The 7,744-nt window shown below is 37.7% G+C and overlaps 1 long non-coding RNA gene across 1 annotated transcript; it reads left to right on the top strand.

The window, feature by feature from the left end:
- The first annotated feature begins 3,529 nt into the window (after positions 1-3,529).
- LOC138895096 (uncharacterized) lies at positions 3,530-6,927 on the top strand. The gene is made up of 3 exons (XR_011409290.1): positions 3,530-4,006; positions 5,987-6,045; positions 6,724-6,927. It is a non-coding gene; the product is annotated as an uncharacterized lncRNA (long non-coding RNA).
- Positions 6,928-7,744: the final 817 nt, after the last annotated feature.

Raw genomic sequence — 7,744 nt, 5'->3', positions numbered from 1 at the left:
ATTTACTAAATTCCTGCAACTAAGAAGAGTTTAATTGCTCAGTTAATTTTAAAAGAATTGAATATGGGTTTAAATTACTGGTTGGCTTGCCTAGCTGTAGTGTTGGGCGTCATCATGACCTATAGGTGAAATTGGGTCGTGACACATAACTTCAAAAGGGTAAGTGTCTTGCCTAACCTTGAGTGGGGGAATTACCCCTTAGGCATCGAGTATTATGTGCCATTTGTGAAATATGAAAAGCCGTGTAAGCGAGGTGACGAGTACGTACTCGGGCTATATTTGAGTTAAAGTCTTGGGCATATTGTGTAGTAAATTGGATAATTGTTGGCATTTATTTAATCATCTGTTTGCCACGCCTCAATTCGCATTTATTGAATTTGTTTTTATATGACGATTTGATGTGAATGTTACTTGTATATTTATATGAATTCTGTGAGTTTGATGATTTGATATTTCTGGAATTTAATTTCATTATGGATTTTTCCTCTTCAAATAATTAATTAAACGAGCTTAAGAAGAAATGTTAATATAATTATCAAAATTTGGATTAATGAAGGCGTTGCCTTATGCTTATTATTTTCGATCTCTGTGGATTGTTTTTGAGGTTTTATATATATTGTGTGGAGCCTTGGGTTATTTGTTGTGAAATTAATTGATTTGTTATATCTTTGGAATTGTTGTGGCCATTGAGCAAATTGTGATATGAATTGATTTTTGTTATGTTGTCGTGATAATATTCCGTGTAAATTGTTGAGTTATTATTTTGAGGATATAAGGGTGGCATTCTACTGTTGATATTATGTGGGTATATGGGTGGCATTTCACTATTGTTATGTGTGTTGGGGTATTGTCTGGGCGGAGTGATAAGGGTGGCTATAAGAGAGATAAGGGTGGCCATAGGAACGATAAGGGTGGCTATTGATATTGTCAGGGCGGAGGGATAAGGGAGGCTATTGGAGGAAAGAAGTCGAAAGTGAAATACCACAAAGGCAAAAATAAAGTTGAAAAGGTTAAGTCCCACGCGACCAACCGTCATGTAAAAGTTTGAAAAATCAAAGGCTCTCCGGGGCCAGAAATGCAAGTGGTATTCACGAAACATCTAGTGGCAGGTTGAAATCTTCATCAAAAGAAGATGGGCACAAAGCCAAGCTGCCAAAGACAGCAAGGCCACAAACCGACCACCACTTTTTAAAACTCATAATTTTTCTTTGTTTGCAGCAGGAACAAAGCAGTGCAGAATGGCGATTCCTAAAGAGCGAATGTCACCAAAGGTGAGTATCGCAAAATCTCTATTTTCTTTTATTTTCAGCATACATCACTCTTACAGATTATTTTCGTAGCTTAACCCAGGTAGAACCTTTTTGCCTAGGGGGATTCAGCTCATAGTTCCGGGTAGAAGTACTCTTCGCCTAGGCTGTTTTTTGTAGCTTAACCCAGGTAGAACCTTTTTGCCTAGGGAGATCCAGCTCATAGTTTCCAAGTACAAGTTCACTTCACTCAGGTTGTTTTTCGTAGCTTAACCCAGGTAGAACCTTTTCGCCTAGGGGGTCCAGCTTATAGTTTTCGGGTAGAAGTACTCTTTGCTTAGGTTGTTTTACGTAGTTTAACCCAAGTAGAATATTTTCACCTAGGGGGATCCACCTCATAGTTTCGGGTAGAATTGCTCTTCGCTCAGGTTGTTTCGTAGCTTAACCCAGATAGAACATTTTCGCTTAGGGGATCCAGCTCATAGTTCTGGGTAGAAGTACTCTTCGCTCAGGCTGTTTTTCGTAGCTTAACCCAGGTAGAACCTTTTCGCCTAGGGGGATCCAGCTCATAGTTTTCGGGTAGAAGTATTTTTCGCTCAGGTTATTTTACGTATTTTAACCCAGGTAGAACCTTTTCGTCTAGGGGGATCCAGCTCATAGTTCCGGGTAGAAGTACTCTTTGCTCAGGTTGTTTTACGTAGCTTAACCCAGGTAGAACCTTTTCTCCTAGGGGGATTCAGCATTTTTCAGTAATACAGGACGCCAACCCCTGGTTACATTTCATATCAGTAATGCAGGGCACCAATCCCTGGTTACATTTCATTTTCAGTAATACAAGGCGCCAACCCTTGGTTACATTTTCTTTTCAATAATACAGGGTGCCAATCCCTGGTTACATTTTCTTTTCAGCAATACAGGGCACCAACCCCTGGTTACGTTTCTTTTTCAGTAATACAGGGCGCCAACCCCTGGTTACATTACCTTTTGAGTAATACAGGGTGCTAACCCCTGGTTACATTTCCTTACCAGTATAGGGTACACCAATCTCTAGCTATATTTTTCAATATAGGGTCTCCACTCCCTATCTATGTTTTCGAACATATGGTCTACACTCTCTAGTTGATGTGAGCTTAAATGCAGGGTACACCACTCCCTGATCTCCTTACCAGTATAGGGTACACCAATCCCTAGTTGTGTTTTCCAACATAGGGTACACTACTACCTAGTTGATTTGATCATAAATACAGGGTACACCACTCCCTGATATCATTTTAATATAGGGTATAGCATTCCCTGGCCACATTCTTCCAACATAAGGTACACCAAATCTTTAGTTGAGACATCATTTTGACAATAAGGGTACACCAAAAAAAAAAAGGAAAAAAAATCATTATCATGTTTTCCTAGGGTACACCATTCCCGACACTTTAGTGCTTTTAATAAAGAAGTAGTTTAGAATTTTGTTACAATAACTCACGAAATTTTCCACTGGGGCAGAAATATTTTGTTCGTTTATTTGTTTTGGTGTCTGAGCAGGTTTTACCTCAAGGCACAGGGTTTGAGATGACCAAAAGAAGAATTCTCAATCCAGAATAAAGAAAAGGAAAGGAAATGAATCCAAATGCAGAGTATATGGAAAGGGCATGGACTGCTCAATACATGACTGAAGTTGCGAGCCTTACATTTCCCGTTTTGATCATAAGAAGCCGTAGAAGAATGAACTAGCACCTGCAGCTAGTAAGCATCAAGGTTCAGATCAGAGTCTACGTAAAGAACCAGTGAAGATTCAAGATCAAGTTTTAGAAAACTTATAGATATTGAATCTTGTAACTCATAGCTGATAGGATTGTTTAGTTTCTTTTGATTTTTATGTAATAACTAGACTACATACCGGAACATCGACGAAACCTCACTCAACTCTCCAACTCATCATTCCATCACTTTTCTTAAGATACACATGACATGATTCCCTTATAACTAGGGATATGTAGGTTGTCCATAACCAAGACTCGGTCGCACTCTTTTCTCTTATCTCTTCCCTTTTGAATAATGGTATGGCCAAAAATTAGTCATATCGCTCATCTTTTCTTTGCCTGAAAACTCTTCATGTTTCCAAGCAAAGAGGGGCATGTTGTGAGCACCTAATTTTTGACCATGCTTGAATATTTTCTCACCAATACCTCACTCCTCACTCCATTTTTTCCGCTCTCATCTTCCCACGCGTGTCCCCACTCCACTTTCCTTTGCTCCCCACTCTTTGTCCCCCACTCTTTATACTCCACTTTTCCTTGTCACCCACTCCTTGTCCCTCATGCTTGTCCCCCACTCACAAACCCTATACCCCATTTCAGCCATTAAAACACACCAAACTTCCTCCATAAACGGACTTCTCTTCTACACCAAAAAAGGGGGGGAGCAGCCTTCTTCAACCTAGCCGCCTATCCCACCTTCTTCCTCCTCCACCCACAGATTTTGACCTCACTCACATACACTCACAAACACAATAGTCAGAGAAGGGGGAGGGAAAAAGAAAAACTTCTGAAAAGATTATTCCCAATAGGTTTTAGGCAAGAAAAACATTTAAGGTTTCGATATTTAGTGCTTTTCGGTCCAAAACACATCACTGTTTTTTGGTTTTGTTGAGTCTTGGGGTCTGATTACTGCTGGAATATCACTGTTGTTGTTGGCTCGTTTTGGTTGGAGTGAGTTTGCTAGTTTTTTTTTTTGCTCTGCTTCGTCCTTCTATCTCCGAAATCTAGGTATTTTTCTCAACTTGTAATGTGAGTTTAATAATTATGAATGAATACTGAAATTTTGTTCCTATATTGAATCTGGGTCACACGGTTAAGCTTCAAAATGAGGTCAAATAGCCTATATTGATTCTGGTTTAAATTTATACAACATTCAAAGCTTAGTAACGAAATAACCAGCAATAAAGTTCCTTTTTATCTAATGTTTCAAATACAATATTTGCTTACTCTAGTTGGTTTCTTTAAATTGAATGATTTTTTCGCTTATTAATTTAATTGGTATCTTTAGATGTTTTCTTGTTTTGACTTATTTATTTCATTTGCAATTTGTTTGAATGCCTGGGTTAAGGACGTTCCTTCTATAATTTACATGAAATATGATTTGGTCAGATAAGATTCGGACAAAGAAATAAAATGAATAAAGTGAATCTGTTTGGATGATGCAAATCAAGATGGGCAAAGTAGAATTAAACTGTGGGGTCTGCAAATTAATAGAAAAGAAAAGATTTTGGGTCAAAGATTTTGGGTCAAAGGCCATTTTGGGTCAAATTAATAGAAAAGAAAAGATATATATATATAATGGATGGATGGATAGATAGATAGATAGATAGATAGATAGATAGATAGATAGATAGATAGATAGATAGATAGATAAAAGCGGACATAGGAAAAGCACTAAAAATCAAATAAATCATAGTTTATCCAAAATTAATTCAAGCCGGGTATAAGTCAATAAAGTAACCGTGTTAGAACCATGGAATTCGGGGAATGCCTTACACCTTCCCCTCGATCAACAGAATTCCTTACCCGGACTTTGTTTTCGCAGACCAACATGAAAAGAGTCAAATGTTACACCATGTGCGTCCCAAGGTAATGTAATGAATATGAGACTTGTTAATCATAATTTAATTAATTTTTAAAGTCATAATGTGGCTATATATGATGTTTGGATAGAAAATATGAAGTTTGAGAAAAATCTCATTAAAGTTGCAAAAACACCGACTAAGGATTTGCCTTATAACATAGCTTTTTAAAAAATTAATTTTGTATACTATATCAGGTCTTTTTGGGACATATGATATATCAAATTGAAGTTCTTGGGATGTAGTTTCCAACGCTCCTAACCGTTCATTCATACAACATCCGGATAAAAAGATATAAGTATCGGAAAATAGGCGAATGAGAGGGTGCTAAGCTAGCACCTCTTTGACTTTTCAAAAATTGATATATATGTCTTAACTCGTCACTCTCTTCATTTTCACATAGAACCTGACCATAGAAAATCATAGAACCTGTCTTTGAGCTCTCTAATAGTATTTCAAAGAATATTATCATCCCGGGCACGGAATCAAGAAGCGATAACATTAAAATGATCCCTACGACGTAAGTATCGCTATATCGCCTCTCTTTTTCTTTGTAGTTTGAATTTTGGAAGGTACTTCATATTTAAGAAAACGTTTACTTTCTGTATTTAAGTGTTTAAATGTCAAGAAATGTTGATAAATTCGTTTCCTAATAGTTAGAACTCATGGGACGGTGATCGGAAGCCGTGAGTTCGAGTTATTTGACTTGTAGTGGACTGTTTTGTGGGTTGTTTCGTGTTGCCTTTGGGCTGTCTATTTTTATACTGTTTAATAAAGTTTTGGAGGACAAATGATGTGGAGAAACACTACCTAATGACGGAATAGTGGGCTGGTCGTTCGTCGTTACATTTTTTAGGTTGTTTGACACTACTTTGGTTGTCGTTTTATGTATGAAGTGATTAGGGTGTGAGGGCAGTTTTGTGGTATATTGTGATGGAGATAAGGTTGTAAAATGATGCTTACATGTTGTTATTGTTATTTTCTTGTTGTTGTTGGTATATGGTATTAGAGGAGGGCCTAGTTACAGGGGAGATGCTGTCCAAATTTACATAAACGAGCTACTAGTTTAAGTTGCGGACTTAGCCTTTACTCAACACTAATTTTAAATCTCCTTATGCTATGGTAGATTGAGTTGAGTTGTTTGAAGAATTGCTTGGAAGGTATTAAGGAATCAATGGAGTTAAGGTATGTTAAGGCTATCCCTTCTTTATTTTTGGCATGATCCAAATGATACAAACGGAACGAGCAAAATACGCAACTTCCATAAATGACTCTATTCATAGAAATGCTAGAGATACTTATGTTCTTGATTCCTCATGTGTCCTATTATTCTATCATTTGTTTATGGGTCTCATAAAATACGTAAGTTGATAAAGTTTACTTCATGATATTAATCAAGAAATAGTGGTCTTATGACATTCCGAAAGATTTTATTGATGTACTTCTCATGCATTGCATTCATTTATACATGTACATTGAACTATGACCAGATAGCGTTATATATGTGTGTGTGTGTGTGTATATATATATATGGGATATGGGAAAATATTACGGTGTTATATATGCACCACCACCTGATCAACTGGTATACGTTGATGATTTTGCCCACAGTGGCTGAGATGATATGATGGGATACCCTCAGCGGCTTGATGATGTTATGTACGCATATACCTATGTATGGTATGACATTTATACGCACATGCATGACATTATAATTTTTCATGATTCACAGAGCTATTTAGAATTACTGGTTGAGTTTTTTACTCCATGTTTCTTTTATGTCTTTTATATACTACTGTCATGCCTTACATACTCGGTACTTTATTTGTACTGACGTTCCTTTTGCCTGGGGACGGCCCGCAGGTCCTGATAGACAGGTTGAGAGTTCTCCTAGTAGGCTATCAGCTCAGCAGAAGGTGTTTGTGCACTCCACTTGCTCCGGAGTTGCCTATTTGGTCAGTATGATTTGAATATATATTTATTGGTATGGCGGGACACTGTCCCGACCTTTATGATATTTATGTACTCTTAGAGGCTTGTAGACAGATGTCATGTATACGGATACTGGTATGGCCTTGTCGGCCTATGTTTTGAGTATATTAAGAATCATGCCGACCTTATAGGCCAGTACGTCATATGTAGAAGTCGGTATATCAAGTTGGGTCACTCTATATTGAGTATTTCCTCATGTTTTATTCTACTTATCTCACGACAGCCTCTCCGGCTCATTTACCTATGATAGTATGATACGAAAGATACATTACGTTGGTACTCGGTTGAGTACGGTACCGGCTGCCCGTCGCGGCCCATCGATTTGGGTCGTGACAGAGGTGGTATTAGAGTAGTTCTGTCCTAGGGAGTCTACAAGCCGTGTACTAATATTGTCTCCCTTTGCTTTACATATTTCTTCTGGATTTCATGATGTTCCTATTTTTTTATGATTGCTATTGTGATACTAATATTAGTAGAGTCTTGTTTATGGGTATGTTGTGCACCACACTTATAAGCAGGAGGCTACAAGGCATTTAGGACTGTTACTCTTTCTTCTTACTCTAGATCGTGTGGTAGAGCTCAGTTGTAAAAAATTCAAATTCCCAAATTCTATTTTATTCATTATACAACGACATCTACATCCAGAAAGACAGTTGGTAAGAGATTGAATGTGGTTGTGGAAGAGTTGAGTCAGAGGAACTCGATTTTGCGTCATGCTTATGATGAGTAAATGTAAGGCCTTCAGTAGATATGTGTGTACTACGACATGTGAGCCTCTTGATAAGGAGCCCTAAGCCATGAATATCTATCTACCCCTATGGTAAAAACCAATGAGAGAATCAGAAGGTAGATACAAGTTTCAACAAGTAAAAGAAGCTAGGTGAAGAAGGAT

Source organism: Nicotiana tomentosiformis, chromosome 7 (assembly GCF_000390325.3).
Source record: "Nicotiana tomentosiformis chromosome 7, ASM39032v3, whole genome shotgun sequence".
Taxonomy (NCBI): domain Eukaryota; kingdom Viridiplantae; phylum Streptophyta; class Magnoliopsida; order Solanales; family Solanaceae; genus Nicotiana; species Nicotiana tomentosiformis.
Note: the sequence above shows the minus strand (reverse complement) of the source record. Positions and strands in the feature narration are given on the sequence as shown.